The sequence below is a fragment of the Oryctolagus cuniculus genome, chromosome 6 (assembly GCF_051225735.1).
Source record: "Oryctolagus cuniculus isolate XC-2025 breed Fujian yellow rabbit chromosome 6, ASM5122573v1, whole genome shotgun sequence".
Taxonomy (NCBI): Eukaryota; Metazoa; Chordata; class Mammalia; order Lagomorpha; family Leporidae; genus Oryctolagus; species Oryctolagus cuniculus.
This window is the reverse complement of record NC_142872.1, coordinates 136,690,125-136,700,325: the sequence shown is the minus strand read 5'-3', so window position 1 is coordinate 136,700,325 and position 10,201 is coordinate 136,690,125. Positions and strand designations below refer to the sequence as shown.

At 39.1% G+C, this 10,201-nt stretch overlaps 1 non-coding gene across 1 annotated transcript; it reads right to left on the bottom strand.

Annotated features, from left to right (window-relative positions):
* Window positions 1-9,503: 9,503 nt before the first annotated feature.
* Window positions 9,504-9,610, bottom strand: LOC127490831 (U6 spliceosomal RNA). Its single transcript, XR_007919226.1, has one exon. It is a non-coding gene; the product is annotated as a U6 spliceosomal RNA (small nuclear RNA).
* Window positions 9,611-10,201: the final 591 nt, after the last annotated feature.

The following is a 10,201-nucleotide window of genomic DNA, read 5'->3' as shown; positions in this document are numbered from 1 at the left end:
ACAAAGGAGGAAAAATTGAGCCCTAGGACATTCCAACATTTCCAATTAGGGCACAGGGGAGAAACATTCAATATAAATACTGAAGTAAAATGACATTGCAGGAGGAGGTAAACCTGAAGACTAGAGTGCATTGGAAACCAAGTGGAGGAGGTATTTTTGAAAAGGAAAGCGGTTAACTCAGAACAGATATTGAAATATGCAAGCCTAGATGTGATTAGAGCCACTGACTTAAAAAAAGTGTGAAGTATAAGCAAGAATGTCTGATTGAGAAACACTTAAAAAGGACCTGATTGCTTTATTAATACAATTGTTTTCAGTTATTTAGAGGAATGATTGCTTTATCATGGGTAATAATTCACTTTTTTAACATGAAAAATACTAGAAACTATTTGATTGGAATAGCAGTGGTTTCATAAACAGGGAGATATGATACACAGAGTAAAGTGACTCATCACAGTAGTCAAATGCTTGACTGGGGGAAGTGACAGAACCCATTGCACAGCAGCAGTTGAATGTGGTAGTAGCAAGAGTCACCTACCCTAATAGGCAAGGCCAAGTATCTGACAACAGTGCAGATGTCAAAGACTTGTGAGAGATGGCCGTGAACTAGTCCCTTTGATTGGTTTATTCTCCCAGTAAAATAAGAAATAAGGTGAGTAGAGAGAATCAAGAGCAGAAAGTTCAAAGTTTCCTTTTGGTTAGGTTTTGAATCCAGATATGCTTTTTTTCCTTTATATTTAGTTACAGAGTAAGTGAAGAGATGGATGCACCAGAATTTCCTCCTCCCAGGAAAACAATAATTATTTGCAGAAGCAAGGAAGGAATCAGTCATTAAGGGATGAGCCTGGACAACCAAATTATAAAGGATGAAGGGAGGACATGGGAGAAAAACATGGGAAGAGACCAATTGGTCGTGTTAACAGATGGCAGGAAAACTGCTATGGAATGGTCAGAGACCACATGCTTACAATCTATAGTTTGGATGGAGTGTAGTCAGTGCTGTAATCTAGGTTATTACCATAGAAATGTCAGCTGAGAAGGGATAAAATGAAATGAGGTGAGTTAGTAAAGGCACTGGAAATCCAGAATATTAGATTAATTATTCAGACACTTTAATAGCCATAAATCAGAGTCATTTTTCTAACAGTACACTAGATTGTATAAGTCAGTCTCATTGTCCCACTGGGAATAAATGGAAAGGTTATTAAAAACATTCCATTTGAAGACTTTGGCTATCAAGGTAGTGAGAATTAATTAGCAGGCAAGATCAATGAGTATAGGAATACTTATAGTGTCATTTTTTCCTCTTAAATTATTGCCAATTCAGGCTTCACACACATAGATTAGAAGAAATAAAAATGGGTCCAGGTCTTCCCAAAGGAGATCATCACTGTAAGCCCCCTTTCCCAGGCAAATCTGAAATAGTGCCACCTATGTTAAAATATTATTTAGAAATTGACTTAACCTTGTATTGTCTGCCTACAAAAATGTTTGTCAAAAGGTTACAGATACTAATCACAACCCTGCAGTATTTTTCATAAATATGATTATAGTCTCAACTATTTTCTTTTTTATTAAAGTTACATTAACATAACATAAAATTCAACATTTTGGGCTGGCTCTGTGGCATAACAGGTTAAGCAGCTGCCTGTAGTACCAGCATCCTATATGGGCACTGATTTGAGTACCTTCTGCTCCATTTCCAAACCAGTTTCCTGCTAATGCGCCTGGGAAAGCAGCAAAGGATGGCCAAGTTCCTGGGCCCCTACCACTCGTATTGGATGAAGCTCCCTGTACGTGGCTTCAGCTTGACAAAGCTATGGCAGCCATTTGGGCAGCAAACCAGTGGATGGAAGATCTCTCTCTGTGTAACTCTACTTTTCTGAAAATAAATCAATCTTTAAAGAAAAACTCAACATTCTAATCACTAAAGTATGCAATCCATGAACATGTACTACATTCACCAAGTTACAAAGGGATTGTCACCATCAGGTCCCAGATATTATTCATCACTCCAAGAGTAAATCCTGAAGTAAGCATTTTCTGTTTATTTTTCCGTTCTCCTAGTACATGGCAACCCCAAATCTGCTGTATGTGTTAGGGATCTGTCTTAGATATTTCACGTAAATACAATAATATAATAGGTGCTCATTTGTCACACATAGCATAATGATTTCGCTGCATAGTATTTTCTTTTTTTAACTATTATTTAATGAATATAAATTTCCAAAGTACAGCTTATGGATTACAATGGCTTCCCCCCCATAACATCCCTCCCACAAGCAACCCTCCCCTTTCCCACTCCCTCTCCCCTTCCATTCACATCAAGATCCATTTTCAATTCTCTTTATATACAGAAGATCAGTTTAGCATACATTAAGTAAAGGTTTCAACAGTTTGCACCCACATAGAAACACAAAGTGAAAAATACTGTTTGAGTACTAGTTATAGCATTAAATCACAAGTACAGCACATTAAGGACAGAGATCCTACATGAGGAGTAAGTGCACAGTGACTCCTGTTGTTGACCTAACAAATTGACACTTTTGTTTATGGCATCAGTAATCACCCTAGGCTCTTGAAATGAGCTGCCAAGGCTATGGAAGCCTTTTGAGTTCACCGACTCTGATCATATTTAGACAAGTTCGTAGACAAAGTGGAAGTTCTCTCCTCCCTTCAGAGAAAGGTACCTCCTTCTTTGATGACCGTTCTTTCCACTGGGATCTCACTCGCAGAGATCTTTCATTTAGGTTTTTTTTTTTTTTTTTTTCCCAGAGTGTCTTGGCTTTCCATGCCTGAAATACTCTCATGGGCTTTTCAGCCAGATCTGCGTGCCCTAAGGGCTGATTCTGAGGCCAGAGTGCTATTTAGGACATCTGCCATTCTATGAGTCTGCTGTGTATCTCGCTTGCCATGTTGGATCATTCTCTCCCTTTTTTATTCTATCAGTTGGTATTTGCAGACACTAGTCTTGTTTATGTGATCCCTTTGGCTCTTAGTCCTATCATTATGATCGATTGTGAACTGAAATTGATCACTTAGACTAGTGAGATGGCATTGGTACATGCCACCTTGATGGGATTGAATTGGAATCTCCTGGTATGTTTCTAACTCTACATTTTGGGGGAAGTCAGGTTGAGTATGTCCCAAATTGCACATATCTTCCCTCTCTCTTTTTTATTTTTTTGACAGGCAGAGTGGACAGTGAGAGAGAGAGACAGAGAGAAAGGTCTTCCTTTGCCATTGGTTCACCCTCCAATGGCCACCGCAGCCAGCATGCAGCAGCCGGCGCACCGCGCTGATCCGATGGCAGGAGCCAGGTACTTATCCTTTTCTCCCATGGGGTACAGGGCCCAAGGACTTGGGCCATCCTCCACTGCACTTCCCTGGCCACAGCAGAGAGCTGGCCTGGAATAGGGGCAACCAGGACAGAATCCGGTGCCCCGACCAGGACTAGAACCTGGTGTGCCGGCGCCACAAGGCGGAGGATTAGCCTAGTGAGCCACGGTGTCGGCCTTTTCCCTCTCTTATTCCCACTCTTATATTTAACAGTGATCACTTTTCAGTTAAGTTTCAACACTTAAGAATAACTGTGTATTGATTACAGTATTCAGCCAAAAGTATTAAGTAGAACAAACAAACATAAATTACTAAGTGGGATAATGTATTATGTTGTTCATCAACAGTCAGGGAAGGGCTGATCAATTCACCGTTTCTCATAGTATTCATTTCACTTAAACAGGTTTCCTTTTTGGTTCTCAGTTAGTTGTAACCAATCAGGGAGAACATATATTTGTCCCTTTGGGACTGGCTTATTTCACTCAGAATAATGTTTTCCAAATTCCTAACAGGGATCAATTTTCAGTTAAAATTTAAACACCTAAGAATAATTGTGTGTTAATTACAGAGTTCAACCAATGGTACTAGAACAAAAAAAAAAAATACTAAAATGGATAAAGTATTGCATTGTACATCAACTGTCAGGATAAGAGCTGATCAAGTCACTGTTTCTCATAGTGTCCATTTCACTTCAATAAGTTTCCCCTTTGGTGCTCAGTTAGTTGTCGTCGATCAGGGAGAACATATGATATTTGTCCCTTTGGGACTGGCTTAATTCACTCAGCATGATGTTTTCCAAATTCCTCCATCTTGTTGCAGATGACCAGGTTTCGTTGTTTTTGATTGCTGTATAGTATTCTATAGAGTACATGTCCCATAATTTCTTTATCCAGTCTACTGTTGATGGGCATTTGGGATGGTTCCAGGTCTTAGCTATTGTGAATTGAGCTGCAATAAACATTAAGGTGCAGACAGCTTTTTGTTTGCCAATTTAATTTCCTTTGGGTAAATTCCAAGGAGTGGGATGGCTGGGTTGTATGGTAGGGTGATATTCAGGTTTCTGAGCAATCTAAGATTGACTTCCATAGTGGCTTAACCAGTTTGCATTCCCACCAACAGTGAGTTAGTGTCCCTTTCTCCCCACATCCTCGCCAGCATCTGTTGTTGGTAGATTTCTGAATGTGAGCCATTCTAACCGAGGTGAGGTGAAACATCATTGTGGTTTTGATTTGCATTTCCCTGATTGCAAGTGATCTTGAACATTTTTTCATGTGTCTGTTGGCCATTTGGATTCCCTCTTTTGAAAAATGTCTCTTGAGGTCTATTGGAGTTTCTTGATTTCTTTGTAGATTCTTGTTATCAACCCTTTATCTGTTGCATAGTTTGCAAATATTTTTTCACATTCTGTCAGTTGCCTCTTCACTTTCCTGACTGTCTCTTTTGAAGTACAGAAACTTCTCAATTTGATGCAATCCCAAATGTTAATTTTGGCTTTGACTGCCTGTGCTTCTGGGGTATTTTCCAAGAATTCTTTGCCAGTATCTATATCTTGCAGGGTTTCTCCAATACTAATAATTTGATGGTGTCAGGTCGTAGATTTAAGTCTTTAATCCATGTTGAGTGAATTTTTGTGAAAGGTGAAAGGTAGGGGTCTTGCTTCATGATTCTGCACTTAGAAATCCAATTTTCCCAGCACTATTTATTGAATAGACTGTCCTTACTCCAGGGATTGGTTTTGGATCCTTGATCAAATGAGTTGGCTGTAGATGTTTGGATTGATTTCTGGTGTTTCTATTCTGTTCCATTGGTCTATCCATCTGTTTCTGTACCAGTACCATGCTGTTTTGATAACAACTGCCCTATAGTATGTCCTGAAATACGGTATTGTGATGCCTCTGGCTTTGTTTTTGTTTTAAAGGAGTGCTTTAGCTATTCAAGGTCTCCTGTGTCTCCATATGAATTTCAGCATCATTTTTTTCCAGATCTGAGAAGAAGGTCTTCGGTATCTTGATTGGTATTGCATTGAATGTATAAATTGCTTTTGGAAGAATGGACATTTTGCTGATATTGATTCATCCAATCCATGAGCATGGAAGATTTTTCCATTTTTGGTATCCACTTCTATTTCTTTCTTTAAGGTTTTATAATTTTCATCGTAGAGATCTTGAACGTCCTTGGTTAAGTTTATTCCAAGGTATTTGATTGTTTTTGTAGATATTGTGAATGGGATTGATCTTAGAAGTTCTTCCTCAGCCATGGCATTGCCTGTGTATACAAAGGCTGTTGATTTTTGTGCATTGATTTTATATCCTGCTACTTTGCCAAACTCTTCTAAGCGTTTCAATAGTCTCTTTGTAGAGTTCTTTCGGTCCCCTAAATAAAGAATCATATCATCTGCAAAGAGGGATAGTTTGAGTTCTTCCTTCCCAATTTGTATCCCTTTAATTTCTTTTTCTTGCCTAAAAGCTCTGGCTAAAACTTCCAGAACTATATTGAATAGTAGTGGTGAGTTGGTACCCTGTCTGGTACCAGATCTCAGTGGAAATGCTTCCAACATTTCCCCATTCAATAGGATGTTGGCCGTGGGTTTTTCATAGATTGCTTTGATTGTATTGAGGAATATACCTTCCATTCCCAGTTTGCTTAGAGTTTTCATCATGAAAGGGTGTTGTATTTTACAAATGCTTTCTCTGCATCTTTGAGATAATCATATGGTTTTTCTTCTGCAGTCTGTTAATGTGGTGTATCACATTGATTGTTTTGGTAACATTGAACCATCCCTGCATACCAGGGATAAATTCCACTTGGTCTAGGTGGATGATCTTTCTGGTGTGTTGTTGCAGTCTATTGGCCAGAATTTTATTGAGGATTTTTGCATCTATATTCATCAGGGATATTGGTCTGTAATTCTCTTTCAGTGCTGCATATTTTTCCAGCTTAGGAATTAAGGTGATGCTGGCTTCATAGAATTTGGGAGGATTCCATCTTTTTCGATTGCTCTGAATAGTTTGAGAAGAATTGGAGTTAGTTCTTCTTTAAATGTCTGATAGAATTCAGCAGTGAATCTATCTGGTCCTGGGCTTTTCTTTGTTGGGAGGGCCTTTATTACTGTTTCAATTTCTGTCTCAGTTATGGGTCTGTTTAGGTTTTCTATGTCTTCCTGGTTCAATTTTGGTAGGTTGCATGTGTCCAGGAATCTATCCATTTCTGATAGGTTTCCCTGTTTGCTGGCATACAAGTCCTTGTAGTAATTTCTGATGATTCTTTTTATTTCTGTGGTGTCTGTTGTTATGTTTCCTTTTTCATCTCTATTTTTACTGATTTGCGTCTTTTCTCTTCTTTTTTTTAGTTAGTTGGGCCAATGGGGTGTCAATTTTGTTTATTTTTTCAAAAAACCAGCTCCTCGTTTGGCTGATTTTGTAATTTTTTTTTTTGGATTCAATCCTGTTGATTTCTTCTCTGATTTTAATTATTTCTCTTCTCCTACTAGATTTGGGTCTGGTTTGCTGTAGATTTTCTAGATCCTTGAGATGAATTGAAAGCTCATCTCTTTGGTGCCTTTCCAATTTCTTGATGTAGGCACCTATTGATATAAATTTTCCTCTTAACACTGCTTTTGCTGCATCCCATAAGTTTTGGTATGTTGTGCTGTTATCCTCATTTACTTCCAGAAAATTTCTGATTTCTCTTTTAATTTCTTCTATGACCCATTGTTCATTCAGGAGCATGTTGTTCAATCTCCATGTGTTTGCATATGCTCTAGGGATTCCTGAGTTGCTAATTTCCAACTTCATTCCTTTATGGTCTGAGAAGCTGCATTGTATGGTTCTAATTCTTTTTAATTTGCTGAGACTTGCTTTATGGCCTAATATGTGGTCAATCCTAGAGAAGGTTCCGTGTACTGCTAAGAAGAATGTAAATGCTTTATGTGTAGGATGAAAAGTTCTGTAGATATTTGTTAGATCCATTTTGGCTACAGTGTCACTTTAATCTACTGTCTCCTTGTTGATCTTCTGTCCTATTGATCTGTCTGTTTCTGAGAGTGGAGTATTGAAGTCCCCAAGTACTACTGTATTGGGATCTAAGTCTCTCTTTTAGTCCCTTAGCAAATCTTTTAAATAAACCAGTGCCCTGTAATTAGGTGCATATATGTTGATAATCAATATATCTTCCTGTTGAATTGATCCCTTAATCATTATATAGTGTCACTCTTTGTCTTTCTTAACAGTTTTTGTGGTAAAGTTTATGTTGTCCGATATTAAGATGGCTACACCTGCTCTTTTTTCATTACTGTTGGCATGGTATATCTTTTTCCAGCCTTTCACTTTCAGTCTGATGGATCAGCTTTTGATGGATCCTTAGAGGCTGTGATGGATGTGGCCAGAGAGCTCTGGTTGGTTCTTCAGGGTTAAGGGTGTGCCAAAGGTGACTCACCAGGATTGTTCTCTCTCTCGCTCTCTCTCTCTCCCTCTTTTTTTTTTTTTTTTTTTTTTTTTTTTTTGACTCAGTTGGGAAGTAATTCCACACAGCTGAGTGGAATTGAGGGTAGTTGATGTATGAAATCTGGCCCCTGTGGGTATTCATCTGCTCTACCCCTGGGACCACACAAAGAGTTTATGCAGCCCTCAGTGTGGTCTCAAATTTCTCCGGAGTCTCTCACCAGGTTGCCAAGGTTACCGAGTTTGTGTACTCGGTGAGTTCTCCCCCCCCCTCAGATTTTCACAGTCTGTTTGTTAGCTCCACACTTTCACTAGGTCTTAACCTCCTGTTATTTCTCCCCACCAGAGTCAGGTTTTTCTGCTTGGCTAATGGCAGGGGCTGCTTTACATATGTAAAATGGTGCCTGCTGTTTGTCCTACTCGGCTTTGTAAGGTGAGTGGAGAGAGAGGCTAGTGTCCATGCCAGTTCCCCTTATTTATTCATTTTATTCTCTCCTCCAGTCAGCCTGGTGAACTTTCCCCAGTAGGGCTTCAGGCCTCGTTCCCTGTAGGCTCTTTCTGCCTTTCCCTGCCAATGTCTTGGGTTACAGAGGTTTTTGTCTCATCTCCCCTTCCAGCGCTGGCATGCAGACACTGCGGCTCTGCTCCTGCGGCTTGGCTTGCATGTGGTGGGCAACCTTGCTCTCCTGGTAGGTCCTCCATGTCACATCCACTAGATCCGGAAGAGTTTCCTCTGCAATTTTTTCCTGAGCCTTCTCCTGAGGCTACAGTAACTCCACTTTTATTAAATTATCTTTTCCCGGACTATCGGTGCGCGCCCTCACTATTCCGCCATCTTGGCTCTGCCAAATTTCTAGATTTCTAATTAACTTGCAAAAATAATTGTTAAAGTTATGATTCTCAGCTGGCGCTGTGGCTCACTTGGCTAATCCTCTGCCAGCGGTGTTGGCACCCTGGGTTCTAGTCCTGGTTGGGACACTGGATCCTGTCCCGGATGCTCCTCTTCCAGTCCAGCTCTCTGCTGTGGCCCAGGAAGACAGTTTTTGGATGGCCCAAGTGCATAGTATTTTCAATAACAATGTTTTCATAAATCACTATTTAGTTTCTTTCTAAAAATTTTATTTATTTATTTAAAAGACGGGGAGAGAGAGAGAGAAAAACTCCTGCCTTCTAATTCACTCCCCCAAATATTTGCAATAAATAGGGCTGGGAGAGGCTGAAGCCTGGAACTAGAAATTTAATCTAGGTCTCTCAAGTGGGCTGAAAGAATCCAACCATTTGAGACATCACCTGCTTGTGGACAAAAGCTACAACTGGGAACAGATTCAAAGCTTGAAGTTGGTCCCTCTAATCTGGGATATGGGCATCCCAACCAGCATCTTGTTAAGACAAATGCCTACCCCCCAGGATGTGTTTGTTCAATGGTTGAAATATATTCCATATATGGATATGTCACTTTTTTAAAAATCAGTTCATCCACTGAGAGACATTTGGGTTACTCTCACCATCAGGATATTGAGAATAAGGCTTCTATGAACACTCTGTTATAAGTTTTTCTTTGATCACCTGTTTCTATTTCTCAGATGCACAGAAATCAGTGGGCCTGACGAGCACTGTGGTGATTCTCTTTTATCTTACTGGGAAGTCATCAAGCTGCTTTCCACAGAGGCTGCACCATTTTATCTACCCATCAGTGACATGGGGTTCCAGTTATTCTTTTTTTTTTTTAATATGGAACGCTTCACGAATTTGCGTGTCATCCTTGCACAGAGGCCATGCTAATCTTCTCTGTATCATTCCAATTTTAGTATATGTGCTGCCAAAGCGAAAACAGGGTTCCAATTATTCTATACCCTCAACAACATGAATGATTTTCTGGGATGCTTTTTTTTCCTACATAATAACCATTCTAATGGATGTGAAGAGGTATCGTATTGAGATTTTTATTTTCATTTACTTAATAAAAAATTATGGTGAGCACCTTTCAATGTGCTTGTTCTGTATCTTCTTTGGAAAAACGTCTATCAGGGACATTGGGTCATTTGTCTTTCCATTTATCTTTTTTTGCTGGAGTTATTTTTTTATGCTTCCTGATACACATTTTGTGAATAGATATTTTTCTCTAATTTCTTTATAATTTGGGTGGCTTTCTGCTTATTATTCTTGCCTAATACTTCAATATAGTTGGCTATAATTTTGAATTATACTAATGATGTGAACATGCTTTGTTTGTTACAGATATCGGAAGGAAACTTTTAGGCTTTCCCCATTGAGTATAAAATCATCATGAATATTTCATAAATGTCACACGATGGTGAAAAATTTCACCTCTATTCCTAGTTGTCTGTGTGTATGTGTATGTCTGTAATTCTTAAATATAAAAAAGGTGTGAGAAGTTGTCAAATATTTTTCTTCCTAAATGG